We start from the raw sequence: 23,484 nt of genomic DNA on the forward strand, positions 1-23,484 counted from the left end.
TTTCTAAGTTAATAAAAATGATAGTCATTTTTTCAAAAATCATATAAATTAATAGTAGTCATTATTGTGAATATCGATTTTTATATGTACATTATATTTATACTTTAGTTTCAATTTATATAACGCTTTAAGTTTTTTTATTCTTAGACATTAGGCATTTAGATAAAAACGCTGATAACTAATAATTATTATTGTGCATTTGTATAAAGTTGTATGTTGAAATCAGTTGAATGAAAAGTCGATAACACATTACAAAACAAAAAATTACCACTAACCAGCTAAAAAGATATATAAATGATAGATAAAGAGTGATTTGTATATAATTATTTATGTTTTAAATATTGGTATTTACGTTTTAAATATTTGTATTGCACAACTTAATAAAACATAAATAGTTTGTCTATAAGGAAAAGTTACCGTGTAAGGATCTCTACCCATCGATAGATATCATTTAATTTTATAAAGTTTAAATTGACTATTTTAATAAAATTAACAAAGGTGTTCCACAAAATATTTAACTTATTATTTTTTTTCTTTGGCAAAAAAATAATTAAAAATGAAAAGTAATTAAGATGCTATATCTTTTATCTATTAATAAATTCTAATCTTATTATTTATTTATCACAATCAATCCAAACATCAACAAAGATTTCATTGTTGTTTCAAAAAAAAAGATCAAAAATATTTAATATTTAATTTATAAGCCAACATTTCTTCTAAACAAATAAAATGAAAGGTTAAACGGAAGTCCATCTACCCAAATTAAATTACATTCAATTATTCAATTTCCTATGAACCAAATGCATGAATGATTACAAAACTGAAGTTACTAATTGTTTAACTATCAATATCCTCAAAAGCTAAGAGCTCTCAAGTCTCAAATAATCAACTAATATAATTTTTAAACCTCCTCACAATAACACATATAAATAAAAGAACACATATGTGTTCAAAATGGGGTGTGATCTAAATAAAACAAAATATATACTTTATACGTCAAGATTATACAAGTAATAACTACCAATTTCGATAAAACTAATAATTTATTGTGAAATAAAACTAAAATTTGCAAAATATTATTATATTTAATATATAGAGTACAAATCTATCAAGACTAAGAAAACTACAACCATGATAGCACAACCTTCACGACCCATTCCTCTTTCGTATCTAAAACAGACGTGACCATAAATAGCATTGTACTTTGTGTATATGGTAGAATATAAACATAAATTTTGAAAATAAAATAATGAAAAAGTCAATTGCTACTTACACAATCTTTATTTCTGCTACTTCAAAACTATTTATAGAGTTAAGCTTAGGAAGCTATATAGATTGGAGTGATTACTTTAAGGATCATGGCCACATAGTAGTTTATATACAAAGTTGATGTGTACATTAAGAAGTGAAACTTATGCCTCTTAAAAATTCAAGAAAGAAGCAATATGCTTTATATAATTGCATAGATGTATAGATATAGATATAGATATAGATGTATGGAAGTATAGATATGGATAGCACAAATATAAAAGTTTAATTCGATATACATCAAAAACTTTTAAAGCTTTATTGAATATACATTACGAAGTATAACGCATTATTTGCTCCCACACACATTCTGTATTCGGATTCATTTTTGTCATGATTAAATAAATCAACTTACACATTTTCTTCAAGTTCTTCACCTTCATTGTTAGAGTCACAAATAATGCTTTTCACTTTCTCATAACGTTCATAACTAAAACACCCATTACCAACCTCGCTTAATAGATCCATAACCAATCTATCTTTCAAAGCTTTTGAAAACCCTTTACAAAACCCACTCAAAACAACCAAATCAGGCCCAATAGGCCTCTCTAACATCTCTTTAAAAACACCAAAAGCACCATCATAATCATCCGTTTGCAAGAATGATAAAATTAACATCTTCACAGTATCTTCATTTGGAAACAAATTACTTTTCACCATGCTTTTATCAAGTTGAAAACCACGATCTGGGTTCTTTCGAGCACATTGGGCTTTAATTAGGGCAGAAAATGTTGAAGAACTTGGTACTAATTTCTTTTTATCAAGTTCTTTAACAAAATAAACAACTTTCTTGGTTTTTCCTTTGTTACAAAGTCCCAAAAACAATGCGTTATAAGTCAAAATATCAGGTTTGACCCTGGTTCTTATCATTTCTTCAAAAATATGATTACCCTTTTCGATTTTACCTGACTGGGAACATGCAGTGATTAATGTGTTTTAAGTTACAGTATTAGGATCCACATTTACCCTTTTCATTTCATGGAAAACTTTAAAAGCATCATGTAGTTTCCCTTCTTTACAGAATCCATGGATTATTGTATTGTAAGTTATGGCATTTGGGTTGATTCCATTCTTCTCCATTGTAAGTTTCAACCTGATTGCGGTTGTTAGGAGGAGACAAAAGGATTCATTCCTATACCTTGCATTTCATCGAACACTTGGACTGGATTCTCTAGTTTCCCTAATTGAACATAAGCATTCATCACCATGTTGTAAAATGATTGTGATCTTGGATCTTCTCATTTGGTTGTAAAATGGTAATGCGATGTCTGCTCGATTGAAATTAAGTAGTGAACACATATACATGTTACATGATTCAATGGTGGGAAGAAATCTGTATTCCTTCATACGACAAAATGTATCTGTTGCATTCCTAAACTGCTTCATCTGTGCATATATTTTGAAAAGGGCATCGAAAACATGAGTGGAATCATACATTTGATAAGAGTGAAGAACAGCATCGAAGAGCTTAGAATGGAGGTTTACATCACAAGAACAAGAACCGATGATCTTTTTTAAAATGGATTCAACTGACACAAATTTATGATTCTTGTGAGGATGTGGAGGATGATGGAATTTGTTTCGAGGGTGAGTAAACTAGGGTTGTGAAGCTCAATCCATTTGAAGAATTTTAGGGAAATGACGTAGTTGTTTTGAAGCTTTAACAGAATGTGCTTCACTCGTAACGAATTAGATTTGGTTAATAATTTATCTAGCTTAGCCCAATCAGAGTGAAGAAGATGACTGTGAGGTATGTTGATGTAATCAAGATCTTGACCTTTGGGTTCAAGGATAGTTTTATGGGGTATTGGAATAGGACTCCATTTACTTCTAAGGAAAGTAGAATTAGGGTTTTTCATGGCTGAATCAAGCAGAGTTGAAATGGGATTTTAATTTATATATTTTTAATGGAAAAAAATGGAGAAATAAAATATAGGAAATAATAATGATTTTGAACCTGCAAAACTTAAGCCAGCCTTTTTACAAGCAACGACTGTCATCACCATGTGGGACCCATCAAGAGAGTGGACAAAGTGAGGAGGAAAGGCTGTTCTTTGTCTTTTCACCATTACCTTTTATAACAAAAAAAGTTATTTTTCTTGCATTTAGCATAATAAAGAAAAGGTTGCAGGTATAACCTTAACGATTTCTTGTTGTGGTGTCAAAACTTGAAGAGATGTCTTAATCTACATATTTAAAAAAAACAACAATTTTTTTTTGGTTCATATTAGCAAAAAAGCCAAAATATAGGGACTTTACTTGACAATTTGACATACTAAAAGAACTCACAAGATGTCTTCTTAATTTGCGGTATGGTTGAACAACAGGAAGTCCAAGAGGAGTTGTCCATTGTACTAGATTGTTTTTCACTGCTATAACCTGTGAAAACTTATAAAATCAATAAACGTTTTAATCTTATCTTATAAAAATATAAAATTTATACCTTTGCACAATCACCAAGCCAACTCATAATACTTCTTGCAGATTCAAACATTGCTAAAAGAAAAAACACCATTAAGGGCTTGAGTTTCCTCTACCATTAAACCAGATATGAAACCTTAAAGGACTATTTTGAAGACCTTTTGGAGGGTTCGAAACATGGTCTTTTTATAGAAAAACATCACACAAGAATCGATGAGAATTGGAGCAAAAGAAATCATGAACGAAGATACCAAAGAGAAAATAGAAAGACAATTATTCTACAATTCTAACCATTCCTTACTCACCAATTACCACATATATGAGAGTGTTCTTAACTATATTTTGAAAGTCATCACCCATCAAAAACACACAAAACGTGGCTGGGGATTAATCACATAACATATCAAGGATTGGAAGTAAGAAGAATGAGATTGCTTGAATCCAATCACTAGCAATTGATACATGAAATCAAAAGACGAGTTTAAGCAAGGAACTACCAGATTGTATGAGTTGATTTTGCAGCCTCAACACACCTTCAAGAATCGACACTTGCAGACCCTTCTTTCCCCCCTCTCTTCTCAGTTCGTTCTTCCCTTCTCCACCTACCTCGCCTTTTTTTCCTATGCTGCTGTCGAGCGATGCAAAGGATCGATTTTGAAATTACTCCATTAATCTGTGCGTAAAGGCTAGAACAGTGGCAAAAAAACTTTTGGAGGTATCTTCACAAATTAGGTTTCTTGTAATGCCAATTTGGTCCTAGGCTTTGAACTTTTTCTTGTTGAGGGGTTATGGACGAATTTTTAAGGATTAGTCCCTAGACATTGAACTTTATCCTATCTTTCCTAACCTTAGATACCTTCACAAATTAAGTTTCTTTTAATGCCAATTTTGCCCCCTTCATTACTTCACAAATTATATACTATTGTTTTATATTTAGGGGTGCTCAATTTGACAATAAAAATAATGGTGACAGAAAACCTATTATAGTCTTCTGACCCATGATAAGAGAATAAAAAAATGACTTAGTATTTTGAAATTATAAAAAATAGGAAAGTTTAAACGATTAAAAACAATCTACTTATTTTTTTAAAAAAAATATTTTTTGTGGTTTATGGTTTTGAAATTATTTTCTAAGTTAATAAAAATGATAGTCAGTTTTTCAAAAATCATATAAATTAATAGTAGTCATTATTGTGAATATCGATTTTTATATGTTCATTATATTTATACTTAAATTTCAATTTATATAACGCTTTAAGTTTTTTTATTCTTAGACATTAGTCATTTAAATAAAAACGCTGATAACTAATAGTTATTATTGTGCATTTCTATTAAGTTGTATGTTTTAAATATTGTTTTTTACGTTTTAAATATTTGTATTGCACAACTTAATAAAACATAAATAGTTTGTCTATAAGGAAAAGTTACCGTGTAAGGATCTCTACCCATCGATAGATTTCATTTATTTTTATAAAGCTTAAATTGACTATTTTAATAAAATTAACAAAGGTGTTCCACAAAATATTTAACTTATTATTTTTTTTTCTTTGATAAAAAAATAATTAAAAATGAAAAGTAATTAAGATGCTATATCTTTTATCTATTAATAAATTCTAATCTTATTATTTATTTATCACAATAAATCCAAACATCAACAAAGATTTCATTGTTGTTTCAAAAAAAAGATCAAAGATGTTTAATATTTAATTTCTAAGCCAACGTTTCTTTTAAATCAATAAAATGAAAGGATAAATGGAAGTCCATCTACCCAAACAAAATAAAATACGTAATTTTATATAGTTAGAAACATTGAACAAGTTAAATTACATTCAATTATTCAATTTCCTATGAACCAAATGCATGAAAGATTACAAAATCGAAGTTACTAATTATTTAACTATCAATATCCTCAACAGCTAAGAGCTCTGAAGTCTCAAATAATCAACTAATATAATTTTTAAACCTCCTCACAATAACACATATAAATAAAAGAACACATATGTGTTCAAAATGGGGTGTGATCTAAATAAAACAACATATATACTTTATACATCAAGATTATACAAGTAATAACTACCAATTTCGATAAAACTAATAATTTATTGTGAAATAAATCTAAAATTTGCAAAATATTGTTATCTTTAATATATAGAGTACAAATCTATCAAGACCAAGAAAACTACAACCATGATTGTACAACCTTCACGACCCATTCCTCTTTCGTATCTAAAACAAATGCTACCATAAATAGCATTGTACTTTGTGTATATGGTAGAATATAAACATAAACTTTTGAAAATAAAATAATAAAAAAGTCAATTGCTATTTACACAATCTTTATTTCTGCTACTTCAAAACTATTTATAGAGTTAAGCTTAGCAAGCTATATAGATTGGAGTGATTACTTTAAGGATCATGGCCATATAGTAGTTTATATACAAAGTTGATGTGTACATTAAGAAGTGAAACTTATGCCTCTTAAAAATTCAAGAAAGAAGCAATATGCTTTATATAATTGTATAGATGTATAGATATAGTTATAGATATAGATGTATAGAAGTATAGATATAGATAGCACAAATATCAAAGTTTAATTGGATATACATCAAAAACTTTTAAAGCTTTATTGAATATACATTACGAAGTATAACGCATTATTTTCTCCCACACACATTCTGTATTCGGATTCATTTTTGTCATGATTAAATAAATCAACTTACACATTCTCTTCAAGTTCTTTACCTTCATTGTTAGAGTCACAAATAATGCTTTTATCTTTCTCATAACCTTCATAACTAAAACACCCATTATCAACCTTCCTTAATAGATCCATAACCAATCTATCTTTCGAAGCTTTTGAAAACCCATTACACAACCCACTCAAAACAACCAAATCAGGCCCAATAGGCCTCTTTATCATCTCTTTAAAAACACCAAAAGCACCATCATAATCATCCGTTTGCAAGAATGATAAGATCAACATCTTCATAGTATCTTCATTTGGACGACAATTACTTTTCACCATGCTTTTGTAAAGTTGAAAACCACGATCTGGGTTCTTTCGAGGTCATCGGGCTTTAATTAGGGCAGAAAATGTTGAAGAATTTGGTACTAATTTCTTTTTATCAAGTTCTTTAACCAAATAAGCAGCTTTCTTTGTTTTTCCTTCGTTACAAAGTCCCAACAACAATGCGTTATAAGTCAAAATATCAGGTTTGACCCCGATTCTTATCATTTCTTCAAAAAATCTGATTACCCTTTTCGATTTTACCTGATTGGGAACATGTAGTGATTAATGTGTTGTAAGTTACAATATTAGGATCCACATTTACCCTTTTCATTTCATGGAAAACTTTAAAAGCATCATGTAGTTTCCATTCTTACAGAATCCATGGATTATTGTGTTGTAACTTACGACATTTGGGCTGATTCCATTCTTCTCCATTTTAAGTTTCAACTTGATTGCGGTTGTTAAAAGGCCTTGGTTGATGTATGCAGTGATCAATGTATTGTAGGAGGAGACAAAAGGGTTCATTCCCATACCTTGCATTTCATCGAACACTTAGACTGCATTCTCTAGTTTCGCTAATTGAACATAAGCATTCATCAGCATGTTGAGACTGAACACATTGATTGTGATCTTGGATCTTCTCATTTGGTTGTAAAATTGTAACGCGATGTCTGCTCGATTGAAACTAAGCAGTGAACTCATATACATGTTGCATGATTCAATGGTGGGAAGAAATCTGTATTCCTTCATACGACAAAATAATTTTCTTGCATTCTTGAACTACTTCATCTGTGCATACATTTTGAAAAGGGCATCGAACACACGAGGTGTGGAATCGCACATTCGATAAGAGTGAATAACAGCATCGAAGAGCTTAGAATGGTGGTTTACATCACAAGAACAAGAACCGATGATCTTCTTTAAAATGGATTCAGCTGACACAAATTTACGATTCTTGGTGAGGATGTCAAGGATGATGGAATTTGTTTTGAGGGTGAGTAAACTAGGGTTGTGAAGCTCAATCCATTTGAAGAATTTTAGGGAAATGACGTAGTCGTTTTGAAGCTTTAACAGAATGTGCTTCACTCGTAATGAATTAGATTTGGTTAATAATTTATCTAGCTTAGCCCAATCAGAGTGAAGAAGATGATTGTGAGTTATGTTGATGTAATCAAGATCTTGACCTTGGGGTTCAAGGATAGTTCTATGGGGTATTGCAATAGGACTCCATTTACTTCTAAGGAGAGTAGAATTAGGGTTTTTCATGGCTGAATCAAGCGGAGTTGAAATGGGATTTTAATTTATATATTTTTAATGGAAAAAAACGGAGAAATAAAATATATGAAATAATAATGATTTTGAACCTGCAAACTTAAGCCAGCCTCTTTACAAGCATTGGCTATCATCATCATGTGGGACCCATCAAGAGAGTGGACAAAGTTAGGAGGAAAGGCTGTTCTTTGTCTTTTCACCATCACCTTTTATAACAAAAAAAGGTATTTTCTTTCATTTAGCATTATAAAGAAAACGTTGCAGATATAACCTTATCTGTTTCTCGTTGTAGTCTCAAAACTTGAAGAGATGTCTTAATCTACACATTTCAAAAAAACAACAAAAAAGTATTGGTTCATATTAGCAAAAAAGCCAAAATACAAGGACTTTACTTGACAATTTGACATACCAAAAGAACTCACAAGATGTCTTCCTAATTTGCGGTATGGTTGAACACCAGCAAGTCCAAGAGGAGTTGTCTATAACCTGTCAAAATTTATAAAATCAATAAATGTATTAATCTTATCTTATAAAAATATAAAACTTATACCTTTGCACAATCACCAAGCCAAATAATAATACTTCTTGCAGATTCAAACATTGCTAAAAGAAAAACACCATTAAGGGCTTGAGTTTCCTCCACCATTTAGCCACATATGAAAACTTAAAGGACTGATTTGAAGACCTTTTGGAGGGTTCAAAACATGGTATTTTTATAGAAAAACATCACACAAGAATCTATGAGAATTGGAGCAAAAGAAATAATGAATGAAGAAACCAAAGAGAAAATAGAAAGACAATTATTCTACAATTCTAACCATTCCTTACTCACCGATTACCACATATATGAGAGTGTTCTTAACTATATTTTGACAGCCATCACCCATCAAAAACACACAAAACGTGGCTGGGGATTAATCACATAACATATCAAGGATTGGAACTAAGAAGAATGAGATTGCTTGAATCGAATCACTAGCAATTGATACATGAAATCAAAACACGAGTTAAAGCAAGGAACCACCGGATTGTTTGAGTTGATTTTGCAGCCTCAACACACCTTCAAGAATCGACACTTGCAGACCCTTCTTTCCCCCCTCTCTTCTCAGTTCGTTCTTCCCTTCTCCACCCTACCTCGCCTTTTTTTTTCCTATGCTGCTGTCGAGCGATGCAAAGGATTGATTTTGAGATTACTCCATTAATCCGTGCGTAAAGGCTAGAATAGTTGCAAAATTTTTTTTGGAGGTATCTTCACAAATTAACTTTCTTGTAATGCCAATTTGGTCCTAGGCTTTGATCTTTTTCTTATTGGGGGGTTTTGGACGAATTTTTAAGGATTAGTCCCTAGACATTGAACTTTATCCTATCTTTCCTAACCTTAGATACCTTCACAAATTAAGTTTCTTTTAATGCCAATTTAGCCCCCTTTATTACTTCACAAATTACATACTATTGTTTTATATTTAGGGGTGCTCAATTTGATAATAAAAATAATGTTGACAGAAAACCTATTATAGTCTTCTGACCCATGATAAGAGAATAAAAAAATGACTTGTATTTTGAAATTATAAAAACTAGGAAAGTATAAACGATTAAAAATAATCTACTTATTTTTTTTAAAAAAATATTTTTTGTGGTTTATGCTTTTGAAATTATTTTCTAAGTTAATAAAAATGATAGTCAGTTTTTCAAAAATCATATAAATTAAAAGTAGTTATTATTGTGAATATCGATTTTTATATGTACATTATATTTATACTTCAATTTCAATTTATATAACGCTTTAAGTTTTTTTATTCTTAGACATTCGTCATTTTGATAAACACGTTGATAACTAATAGTTATTATTGTGCATTTGTATTAAGTTGTATGTTGAAATCAGTTGAATGAAAAGTCGATAACACATTACAAAAGAAAAAATTACCACCAACCAGCTAAAAAGATATATAAACGATAGATAAAGAGTGATTTGTATATAACTATTTATGTTACAAATATTGGTATTTACGTTTTAAATATTTGTATTGCACAACTTAATAAAACATAAATAGTTTGTATATAAGGAAAAGTTACCATGTAAGGATCTCTACCCATCAATAGATATCATTTATTTTTATAAAGCTTAAATTGACTATTTTAATAAAATTAACAAAGGTGATACCACAAAATATTTAACTTATTATTTTTTTTTCTTTGACAAAAAAATAATTAAAAATGATAAGTAATTAAGATGCTATATCTTTTATCTATTAATAAATTCTAATCTTATTATTTATTTATCACAATCAATCCAAACATCAACAAAGATTTCATTGTTGTTTCAAAAAAAAGATCAAAGATATTTAATATTTAATTTCTAAGCCAACATTTCTTCTAAATCAATAAAATGAAAGGATAAACGGAAGTCCATCTACCCAAACAAAATAAAATACGTAATTTTATATAGTTAGAAACATTGGACAACGTAAATTACATTCAATTATTCAATTTCCTATGAACCAAATGCATGAAAGATTATAACATTGAAGTTACTAATTCTTTAACTATCAATATCCTCAAAAGCTAAGAGCTCTCAAGTCTCAAATAATCAACTAATATAATTTTTAAACCTCCTGACAATAACGCATATAAATAAAAGAACACATATGTGTTCAAACTAGGGTGTGATCTAAATAAAACAACACATATACTTTATACATCAGGATTATACAAGTAATAACTACCAATTTCGATAAAACTAATAATTTATTGTGAAATAAAACTAAAATTTGCAAAATATTATTATCTTTAATATATAGAGTACAAATCTATCAAGACCAAGAAAACTACAACCATGATTGCACAACCTTCACGACCCATTCCTCTGTCGTATCTTAAACAGACGTAACCATAAATAGCATTGTACTTTGTATATATAGTAGAATATAAACATAAACTTTTGAAAATAAAATAATAAAAAAGTCAATTGCTACTTACACAATCTTTATTTCAGCTACTTCTAAACTATTTATAGAGTTAAGCTTAGCAAGCTATATAGATTGGAGTGATTACTTTAAGGATCATGGCCACATAGTAGTTTAGATACAAAGTTGATGTGTACATTAAGAAGTGAAACTTATTCCTCTTAAAAATACAAGAAAGAAGCAATATGCTTTATATAATTGTATAGATGTATAGATATAGATATAGATATAGATATATAGAAGTATAGATATAGATAGCACAAATATCAAAGTATAATTCGATATACATCAAAAACTTTTAAAGCTTTATTGAATATACATTACGAAGTATAACGCATTATTTGCTCCCACACACATTCTGTATTCGGATTCATTTTTGTCATGATTAAATAAATCAACTTACACATTTTCTTCAAGTTCTTTACCTTCATTGTTAGAGTCACAAATAATGCTTTTAACTTTCTTATAAAGTTCATAACTAAAACACCCATTATCAACCCCGCTTAATAGATCCATAACCAATCTATCTTTCCAAGCTTTTGAAAACCCTGTACACAACCCACTCAAAACAACCAAATCATGCCAAATAGGCCTCTCTAACATCTCTTTAAAAACACCAAAAGCACCATCATAATCATCCGTTTGCAAGAATGATAAAATCAACATCTTCACAGTATCTTCATTTGGACGACATTTACTTTTCACCATGCTTTTATAAAGTTGAAAACCACGATCTAGTTTCTTTCGAGCACATTGGGCCTTAATTAGGGCAGAAATGTTGAAGAATTTGGTACTAATTTCTTTTTATCAAGTTCTTTAACCAAATACGCAGCTTTCTTGGTTTTTCCTTCGTTACAAAGTCCCAATTTTACCAGATTACCCTTTTCGATTTTACCTGATTGGGAACATGCAGTGATTAATGTGTTGTAAGTTACAGTATTAGGGTCCACATTTACCCTTTTCATTTCATGGAAAACTTTAAAAGCATCATGTAGTTTCCGTTCTTAACAGAATCCATGGATTATTGTGTTGTAAGTTATGGCATTTGGGCTGCCATTCTTCTCCATTGTAAGTTTCAACTTGATTGTGGTTGTTAAAAGGCCTTGGTTGATGTATGCATTGATCAATGTATTGTTGGAGGAGACAAAAGGGTTCATTCCCATACCTTGCATTTCATCGAACACTTGGACTGCATTCTCTAGTTTCCCTAATTGAACATAAGCATTCATCATCATGTTGAGAGTGAACACATTGATTGTGATCTTGGATGTTCTTATTTGGTTGTAAAATGTTAACGCGATGTCTGCTCGATTGAAACTAAGCAGTGAACTCATATACATGTTACATGATTCAATGGTGGGAAGAAATCTGTATTCCTTCATACGACAAAATGTATCTGTTGCATTCCTGAACTACTTCATCTGTGCATACATTTTGAAAAGGGCATCGAACACACGAGGTGTGGAATCGCACATTTGATAAGAGTGAATAACAACATCGAAGAGCTTAGAATGGTGGTTTACATCACAAGAACAAGAACCGATGATCTTTTTTAAAAAGGATTCAGCTGACACAAATTTACGATTCTTGGTGAGGATGTCAAGGATGATGGAATTTGTTTCGAGGGTGAGTAAACTAGGGTTGTGAAGCTCAATCCATTTGAAGAATTTTAGGGAAATGACGTAGTCGTTTTGAAGCTTTAACAGAATGTGCTTCACTCGTAATGAATTAGATTTGGTTAATAATTTATCTAGCTTAGCCCAATCAGAGTGAAGAAGATGATTGTGAGCTATGTTGATGTAATCAAGATCTTGACCTTGGGGTTCAAGGATAGTTCTATGGGGTATTGCAATAGGACTCCATTTACTTCTAAGGAGAGTAGAATTAGGGTTTTTCATGGCTGAATCAAGCGGAGTTGAAATGGGATTTTAATTTATATATTTTTAATGGAAAAAAAACGGAGAAATAAAATATATGAAATAATAATGATTTTGAACCTGCAAAACTTAAGCCAGCCTCTTTACAAGCATTGGCTATCATCATCATGTGGGACCCATCAAGAGAGTGGACAAAGTTAGGAGGAAAGGCTGTTCTTTGTCTTTTCACCATCACCTTTTATAACAAAAAAAAGGTATTTTTCTTTCATTTAGCATTATAAAGAAAACGTTGCAGATATAACCTTATCCGTTTCTCGTTGTAGTCTCAAAACTTGAAGAGATGTCTTAATCTACACATTTCAAAAAAACAACAACAAAGTATTGGTTCATATTAGCAAAAAAGCCAAAATACAGGGACTTTACTTGACAATTTGACATACCAAAAGAACTCACAAGATGTCTTCCTAATTTGCAGTAAGGTTGAACACCAGCAAGTCCAAGAGGAGTTGTCTATAACCTGTCAAAATTTATAAAATCAATAAATGTATTAATCTTATCTGATAAAAATATAAAACTTATACCTTTGCACAATCACCAAGCCAAATAATAATACTTCTTGTAGATTCAAACATTGCTAAAAGAAAAACACCATTAAGGGCTTGAGTTTCCTCCACCACTTAGCCACATATGAAAACTTAAAGGACTGATTTGAAGACCTTTTGGAGGGTTCAAAACATGGTCTTTTTATAGAAAAACATCACACAAGAATCTATGAGAATTGGAGAAAAAGAAATAATGAACGAAGAAACCAAAGAGAAAATAGAAAGACAATTATTCTACAATTCTAACCATTCCTTACTCACCAATTACCACATATATGAGAGTGTTCTTAACTATATTTTGACAGCCATCACCCATCAAAAACACACAAAACGTGGCTGGGGATTAATCACATAACATATCAAGGATTGGAACTAAGAAGAATGAGATTGCTTGAATCCAATCACTAGCAATTGATACATGAAATCAAAAGACGAGTTAAAGCAAGGAACCACCGGATTGTATGAGTTGATTTTGCAGCCTCAACACACCTTCAAGAATCGACACTTGCAGACCCTTCTTTCCCCCCTCTCTTCTCAGTTCGTTCTTCCCTTCTCCACCCTACCTCGCCTTTTTTTTCCTATGCTGCTGTCGAGCGATGCAAAGGATTGATTTTGAGATTACTCCATTAATCCGTGCGTAAAGGCTAGAACAGTTGCAAAATTTTTTTTGGAGGTATCTTCACAAATTAACTTTCTTGTAATGCCAATTTGGTCCTAGGCTTTGATCTTTTTCTTGTTGGGGGGTTTTGGACGAATTTTTAAGGATTAGTCCCTAGACATTGAACTTTATCCTATCTTTCCTAACCTTAGATACCTTCACAAATTAAGTTTCTTTTAATGACAATTTAGCCCCCTTTATTACTTCACAAATTACATACTATTGTTTTATATTTAGGGGTGCTCAATTTGATAATAAAAATAATGTTGACAGAAAACCTATTATAGTCTTCTGACCCATGATAAGAGAATAAAAAAATGACTCGTATTTTGAAATTATAAAAAATAGGAAAGTACAAACGATTAAAAATAATCTACTTATTTTTTAAAAAAAATATTTTTTGTGGTTTATGCTTTTGAAATTATTTTCTAAGTTAATAAAAATGATAGTCAGTTTTTCAAAAATCATATAAATTAAAAGTAGTTATTATTGTGAATATCGATTTTTATATGTACATTATATTTATACTTCAATTTCAATTTATATAACGCTTTAAGTTTTTTTATTCTTAGACATTCGTCATTTTGATAAACACGTTGATAACTAATAGTTATTATTGTGCATTTGTATTAAGTTGTATGTTGAAATCAGTTGAATGAAAAGTCGATAACACATTACAAAAGAAAAAATTACCACTAACGAGCTAAAAAGATATATAAACGATAGATAAAGAGTGATTTGTATATAACTATTTATGTTATAAATATTGGTATTTACGTTTTAAATATTTGTATTGCACAACTTAATAAAACATAAATAGTTTGTCTATAAGGAAAAGTTACCATGTAAGGATCTCTACCCATCAATAGATATCATTTATTTTTATAAAGCTTAAATTGACTATTTTAATAAAATTAACAAAGGTGATACCACAAAATATTTAACTTATTATTTATTTTTTCTTTGACAAAAAAATAATTAAAAATGATAAGTAATTAAGATGCTATATCTTTTATCTATTAATAAATTCTAATCTTATTATTTATTTATCACAATCAATCCAAACATCAACAAAGATTTCATTGTTGTTTCAAAAAAAAGATCAAAGATATTTAATATTTAATTTCTAAGCCAACATTTCTTCTAAATCAATAAAATGAAAGGATAAACGGAAGTCCATCTACCCAAACAAAATAAAATACGTAATTTTATATAGTTAGAAACATTGGACAACGTAAATTACATTCAATTATTCAATTTCCTATGAACCAAATGCATGAAAGATTATAACATTGAAGTTACTAATTCTTTAACTATCAATATCCTCAAAAGCTAAGAGCTCTCAAGTCTCAAATAATCAACTAATATAATTTTTAAACCTCCTGACAATAACGCATATAAATAAAAGAACACATATGTGTTCAAACTAGGGTGTGATCCAAATAAAACAACACATATACTTTATACATCAGGATTATACAAGTAATAACTACCAATTTCGATAAAACTAATAATTTATTGTGAAATAAAACTAAAATTTGCAAAATATTATTATCTTTAATATATAGAGTACAAATCTATCAAGACCAAGAAAACTACAACCATGATTGCACAACCTTCACGACCCATTCCTCTGTCGTATCTTAAACAGACGTAACCATAAATAGCATTGTACTTTGTATATATAGTAGAATATAAACATAAACTTTTGAAAATAAAATAATAAAAAAGTCAATTGCTACTTACACAATCTTTATTTCAGCTACTTCTAAACTATTTATAGAGTTAAGCTTAGCAAGCTATATAGATTGGAGTGATTACTTTAAGGATCATGGCCACATAGTAGTTTAGATACAAAGTTGATGTGTACATTAAGAAGTGAAACTTATTCCTCTTAAAAATACAAGAAAGAAGCAATATGCTTTATATAATTGTATAGATGTATAGATATAGATATAGATATAGATATATAGAAGTATAGATATAGATAGCACAAATATCAAAGTTTAATTCGATATACATCAAAAACTTTTAAAGCTTTATTGAATATACATTACGAAGTATAACGCATTATTTGCTCCCACACACATTCTGTATTCAGATTCATTTTTGTCATGATTAAATAAATCAACTTACACATTTTCTTCAAGTTCTTTACCTTCATTGTTAGAGTCACAAATAATGCTTTTAACTTTCTTATAAAGTTCATAACTAAAACACCCATTATCAACCTCGCTTAATAGATCCATAACCAATCTATCTTTCCAAGCTTTTGAAAACCCTATACACAACCCACTCAAAACAACCAAATCACGCCAAATAGGCCTCTCTAACATCTCTTTAAAAACACCAAAAGCACCATCATAATCATCCGTTTGCAAGAATGATAAAATCAACATCTTCCCAGTATCTTCATTTGGACGACATTTACTTTTCACCATGCTTTTATAAAGTTGAAAACCACGATCTAGTTTCTTTCGAGCACATTGGGCCTTAATTAGGGCAGAAATGTTGAAGAATTTGGTACTAATTTCTTTTTATCAAGTTCTTTAACCAAATAAGCAGCTTTCTTCGTTTTTCCTTCGTTACAAAGTCCCAAAAACAATGCGTTATAAGTCAAAATATCAGGTTTGACCCCGGTTCATATCATTTCTTCAAAAATCTGATTACCCTTTTCGATTTTACCTGATTGGGAACATGCAGTGATTAATGTGTTGTAAGTTACAGTATTAGGATCCACATTTACCCTTTTCATTTCATGGAAAACTTTAAAAGCATCATGTAGTTTCCGTTCTTAACAGAATCCATGGATTATTGTGTTGTAAGTTATGGCATTTGGGCTGCCATTCTTCTCCATTGTAAGTTTCAACTTGATTGTGGTTGTTAAAAGGCCTTGGTTGAGGTATGCATTGATCAATGTATTGTTTGAGGAGACAAAAGGGTTCATTCCCATACCTTGCATTTCATCGAACACTTGGACTGCATTCTCTAGTTTCCCTAATTGAACATAAGCATTCATCACCATGTTGAGAGTGAACACATTGATTGTGATCGTGGATCTTCTAATTTGGTTGTAAAATGGTAACGCGATGTCTGCTCGATTGAAACTAAGCATTGAACTCATATACATGTTACATGATTCAATGGTGGGAAGAAATCTGTATTCCTTCATACGACAAAATGTATCTGTTGCATTCCTGAACTACTTCATCTGTGCATACATTTTGAAAAGGGCATCGAACACACGAGGTGTGGAATCGCACATTCGATAAGAGTGAATAACAGCATCGAAGAGCTTAGAATGGTGGTTTACATCACAAGAACAAGAACCGATGATCTTTTTTAAAATGGATTCAGCTGACACAAATTTACGATTCTTGGTGAGGATGTCAAGGATGATGGAATTTGTTTCGAGGGTGAGTAAACTAGGGTTGTGAAGCTCAATCCATTTGAATAATTTTAGGGAAATGACGTAGTCGTTTTGAAGCTTTAACAGAAAGTGCTTCACTCGTAAGGAATTAGATTTGGTTAATAATTTATCTAGCTTAGCCCAATCATAGTGAAGAAGATGACTGTGAGCTATGTTGATGTAATCAAGATCTTGACCTTGGGGTTCAAGGATAGTTCTATGGGGTATTGGAATAGGAGTCCATTTACTTCTAAGGAGAGTAGAATTAGGGTTTTTCATGGCTGAATCAAGCGGAGTTGAAATGGGATTTTAATTTATATATTTTTAATGGAAAAAAAAACGGAGAAATAAAATATATGAAATAATAATGATTTTGAACCTGCAAAACTTAAGCCAGCCTCTTTACAAGCAATGGCTGTCATCATCATGTGGGACCCATCAAGAGAGTGGAGAAAGTTAGGAGGAAAGGCTGTTCTTTGCCTTTTCACCATCACCTTTTATAACCTAAAAAAAAGGTATTTTTCTTTCATTTAGCATTATAAAGAAAAGGTTGCAGATATAACCTTACCCGTTTCTCGTTGTAGTGTCAAAACTTGAAGAGATGTCTTAATCTACACATTTCAAAAAAAAACAAAAAAGTGTTGGTTCATATTAGCAAAAAAGCCAAAATACAGGGACTTTACTTGAAAATTTGACATACTAAAAGAACTCACAATATGTCTTCCTAATTTGCGGTATGGTTGAACAACAGGAAGTCCAAGAGGAGTTGTCTATTGTACTGGATTGTTTTTCACTACTATAATCTGTCAAGATTTATAAAATCAATAAACGTATTAATCTTATCTTATAAAAATATAAAACTTATACCTTTGCACAATCACCAAGCCAACTAATAATACTTCTTGCAGATTCAAACATTGCTAAAAGAAAAAACACCATTAAGGGCTTGAGTTTCCTCCACCATTAAGCCACATATGAAAACTTAAAGGACTGATTTGAAGACCTTTTGGAGGGTTCAAAACATGGTCTTTTTATAGCAAAAAACATCACACAAGAATCTATCAAAATTGGAACAAAAGAAATAATGAACGAAGATACCAAAGAGAAAATAGAAAGACAATTATTCTATAATTCTAACCAATCCTTACTCACCAATTACCACATATATGAGAGTGTTCTTAACTATATTTTGACAGCCATCACCCATCAAAAACACACAAAACGTGGCTGGGGCTTAATCACATAACATATCAAGGATTGGAAGTAAGAAGAATGAGATTGCTTGAATCTAATCACTAGCAATTGAAACATGAAATCAAAAGACGAGTTAAAGCAAGGAACTACTGGATTGTATGAGTCGATTTCGCAGCCTCAACACACCTTCAAGAATCGACACTTGCAGACCCTTCTTTCCCCCTACTCTTCTCAGTTCGTTCTTCCCTTCTCCACCCTACCTCGCCTTTTTTTTCCTATGCTGCTGTCGAGCGATGCAACGGATCGATTTTGAGATTACTCCATTAATCCGTGCGTAAAGGCTAGAACAGTCGCAAAAAAACTTTTGGACGTATCTTCACAAATTAAGCTTCTTGTAATGCGAATTTGGTCCTAGGCTTTGAACTTTTTCTTGTTGGGGGGTTATGGATGAATTTTTAAGGATTAGTCCCTAGACATTTAACTTTATCCAATCTTTCATAACCTTAGATACCTTCACAAATTAAGTTTCTTTTAATGCCAATTTAGCCCCCTTCATTACTTCACATATTATATACTATTGTTTTATATTTAGGGGTGCTCAATTTGACAATGAAAATAATGTTGACAGAAAACCTATTATAGTCTTCTGACCCATGATAAGAGAATAAAAAAATGACTCGTATTTTGAAATTATAAAAAATAGGAAAGTATAAACGATTAAAAATAATCTACTTATTTTTTAAAAAAAATATTTTTTGTGGTTTATGCTTTTGAAATTATTTTCTAAGTTAATAAAAATGATAGTCAGTTTTTCAAAAATCATATAAATTAATAGTAGTCATTATTTCGAATATCGATTTTTATATGTACATTATATTTATACTTCAATTTCAATTTATATAACGCTTTAACTTTTTTTATTCTTAGACATTAGTCATTTAGATAAAAACGCTGATAACTAATAGTTATTATTGTGCATTTGTATTAAGTTGTATGTTGAAATCAGTTGAATGAAAAGTCGATAACACATTATAAAAAAAAAATTACCACTAACCAGCTAAAAAGATATATAAAGGATAGATAAAGAGTGATTTGTATATAACTATTTATGTTTTAAATATAGGTATTTACGTTTTAAATATTTGTATTGCACAACTTAATAAAACATAAATAGTTTGTCTATAAGGAAAAGTTACCGTGTAAGGATCTCTACCCATCGATAGATATCATTTATTTTTATAAAGCTTAAATTGACTATTTTAACAAAAATTAACGAAGGTGTTCCAAAAAATATTTAACTTATTATTTTTTTTTCTTTGAGAAAAAAATAATTAAAAATGAAAAGTAATTAAGATGTTATATCTTTTATCTATTAATAAATTCTAATCTTATTATTTATTTATCACAATCAATCCAAACATAACAAAGATTTCATTGTTGTTTCAAAAAAAAAGATCAAAGATATTTAATATTTAATTTCTAACCCAAAATTTCTTCTAAATCAATAAAATGAAAGGGTAAATGGAAGTCCATCTACCCAAACAATATAAAATACGTAATTTTATATAATTAGAAACATTGAACAAATTAGATTACATTCAATTATTCAATTTCCTATGAACGAAATGCATGAAAGATTACCAAATTGAAGTTATTAATTCCTTAACTATCAATATCCTCAACAGCTAAGAGCTCTCAAGTCTCAAATAATCAACTAATATAATTTTTAAACCTCCTCACAATAACACATATAAATAAAAGAACACATATGTGTTCAAAATGAGGTGTGATCTAAATAAAACAACACATATACTTTATAAATCAAGATTATACAAGTAATAACTACCAATTTCGATAAAACTAATAATTTATTGTGAAATAAAACTAAAATTTGCAAAATATTATTATCTTTAATATATAGAGTACAAATTTACCAAGACAAAGAAAACTACAACCATGATTGCACAACCTTCACGACCCATTCCTCTTTCGTATCTAAAACAGACGTAACCATAAATAGCATTGTAATTTGTGTATATGGTAGAATATAAACATAAACTTTTGAAAATAAAATAATAATAAAGTCAATTGCTACTTACAAAATCTTTATTTCTGCCACTTCAAAACTATTTATAGAGTTCAGCTTAGCAAGCTATATAGATTGGGGTGATTAGTTTAAGGATCATGGCCACATAGTAGTTTATATACAAAGTTGATGTGTACATTAAGAAGTGAAACTTATGCCTCTTAAAAATTCAAGAAAGAAGCAATATGCTTTATATAATTGTATAGATGTATAGATATGTATATAGATAAAGATGTATAGAAGTATAGATATAGATAGCACAAATATCAAAGTTTAATTCGATATACGTGAAAAACTTTTAAAGCTTTATTGAATATACATTACGAAGTATAACGCATTATTTGCGCCCACACACATTCTGTATTCGGATTCATTTTTGTCATGATTAAATAAATCAACTTGCACATTTTCTTCAAGTTCTTTACCTTCAATGTTAGAGTCACAAATAATGCTTTTAACTTTCTCATAACTAAAACACCTATTATCAACCTCGCTTAATAGATCCATAAGCAATCTATCTTTCCAAGCTTTTGAAAACCCTTTACACAACCCACTCAAAATAACCAAATCAGGCCCAATAGGCCTCTCTAACATCTCTTTAAAAACACCAAAAGCACCATCATAATCATCCGTTTGCAAGAATGATAAAATTAACATCTTCACAGTATCTTCATTTGGACGATAATTACTTTTCACCATGCTTTTATAAAGTTGAAAACCACGATCTGGGTTCTTTCGAGCACATTGGGCTTTAATTAGGGCAGAAAATGTTGAAGAATTTGGTAATAATTTCTTTTTTATCAAGTTCTTTAACCAAATCAGTAGCTTTCTTGGTTTTTCCTTCATTACAAAGTCCCAACAACAATGCGTTATATGTCAAAATATCAGGTTTGACCCCGGTTCTTATCATTTCTTCAAAAATCTGATTACCCTTTTCGATTTTACCTTATTGGGAACATGCAGTGATTAGAGTGTTGTAAGTTACAGTATTAGGATCCACATTTACCCTTTTCATTTCATGGAAAACTTTAAAAGCATCATGTAGTTTCCCTTCTTTACATACATAATCCATGGATTTTTGTGTTGTAAGTTATGGAATTTGGGCTAATTCCATTCTTCTCCATTGTACGTTTCAACTTGATTGCGGTTGTTAAAAGGCCTTGGTTGATGTATCCAGTGATCAATGTATTATAGGAGGAGACAAAAGGGTTCATTCCCATACCTTGCATTTCATCGAACACTTGGACTGCATTCTCTAGTTTCCCTAATTGAACATAAGCATTCATTACCATCTTGAGAGTGAACACATTGATTGTGATCTTGGATCTTCTCATTTGGTTGTAAAATGGTAACGCGATGTTTTCTCGATTGAAACTAAGCAGTGAACTCATATACATGTTACATGATTCAATGGTGGGAAGAAATCTGTATTCCTTCAGACGACAATATATATCTGTTGCATTCCTGAACTGCTTCATCTATGCATACATTTTGAAAAGGGCATCGAAAACACGAGGAGTGGAATCACACATTCGATAAGAGTGAAGAACAGCATCGAAGAGCTTAGAATGGAGGTTTACATCACAAGAACAAGAACCGATGATCTTCTTTAAAATGGATTCAGCTGACACAAATTTACGATTCTTGGTGAGGATGTGGATGATGATGGAATTTCTTTCGAGGGTGAGTAAACTAGGGTTGTGAAGCTCAATCCATTTGAAGAATTTTAGGGAAATGACGTAGCCGTTTTGAAGCTTTAACGGAATGTGCTTCACTCGTAATGAATTAGATTTTGTTAATAATTTATCTAGCTTAGCCCAATCAGAGTGAAGAAGATAACTGTGAGCTATGTTGATGTAATCAAGATCTTGACCTTTGGGTTCAAGGATAGTTCTATGGGGTATTGGAATAGGACTCCATTTACTTCTAAGGAGAGTAGAATTAGGGTTTTTCATAGCTGAATCAAGCAGATTTGAAATGGGATTTTAATTTATATATTTTTAATGGAAAAAAATGGAGAAATAAAATATATGAAATAATAATGATTTTGAACCTGCAAAACTTAAGCCAGCCTCTCTACAAGCAACGGCTGTCATCACCATGTGGGACCCATCAAGAGAGTGGACAAAGTGAGGAGGAAAGGCTGTTCTTTGTCTTTTCACCATTACCTTTTATAACAAAAAAAAGTTATTTTTCTTGCATTTAGCGTAATAAAGAAAAGGTTGCAGGTATAACCTTATCGGTTTCTCGTTTTAGTGTCAAAACTTGAAGATATGTCATAATCTACACATTTCAAAAAAACAACAAAAAAGTCCTGGTTCATATTAGCAAAAAAGCCAAAATACAGGGACTTTACTTGACAATTTGACATACTAAAATAACTCACAAGATGTCTTCCGAATTTGTTGTATGGTTGAACAACAGGAAGTCCAAGAGGAGTTGTCCATTGTACTGGATTATTTTTCACTGCTATAACCTGTCAAAATTTATAAAATCAATAAACGTATTAATCTTATCTTATAAAAATATAAAATTTATACCTTTTCACAATCACCAAGCCAACTCATAATACTTCTTGCAGATTCAAACATTGCTAAACGAAAAAACACCATTAAGGGCTTGAGTTTCCTTTACCATTAAGCCACATATGAAACCTTAAAGGACTGTTTTGAAGACCTTTTGGT

General features: G+C 30.5%; 5 pseudogenes; all 5 read right to left on the reverse strand.

Annotated features, from left to right (window-relative positions):
- Nucleotides 1-1,659: 1,659 nt before the first annotated feature.
- Nucleotides 1,660-3,823, reverse strand: LOC145157642 (uncharacterized; annotated as a pseudogene).
- Nucleotides 3,824-6,445: 2,622 nt separating this feature from the next.
- Nucleotides 6,446-8,005, reverse strand: LOC145156461 (uncharacterized; annotated as a pseudogene).
- Nucleotides 8,006-11,373: 3,368 nt separating this feature from the next.
- Nucleotides 11,374-12,872, reverse strand: LOC145156462 (uncharacterized; annotated as a pseudogene).
- A 3,371-nt stretch (nucleotides 12,873-16,243) lies between these two features.
- Nucleotides 16,244-17,799, reverse strand: LOC145156463 (uncharacterized; annotated as a pseudogene).
- Nucleotides 17,800-17,976: 177 nt separating this feature from the next.
- Nucleotides 17,977-23,412, reverse strand: LOC145157643 (uncharacterized; annotated as a pseudogene).
- Nucleotides 23,413-23,484: the final 72 nt, after the last annotated feature.

The sequence above is a fragment of the Lactuca virosa genome, chromosome 2, assembly GCF_052849685.1.
Source record: "Lactuca virosa cultivar CGN04683 chromosome 2, Lactuca_virosa_CGN04683_v6, whole genome shotgun sequence".
In the NCBI taxonomy this organism is placed as follows: Eukaryota; Viridiplantae; Streptophyta; class Magnoliopsida; order Asterales; family Asteraceae; genus Lactuca; species Lactuca virosa.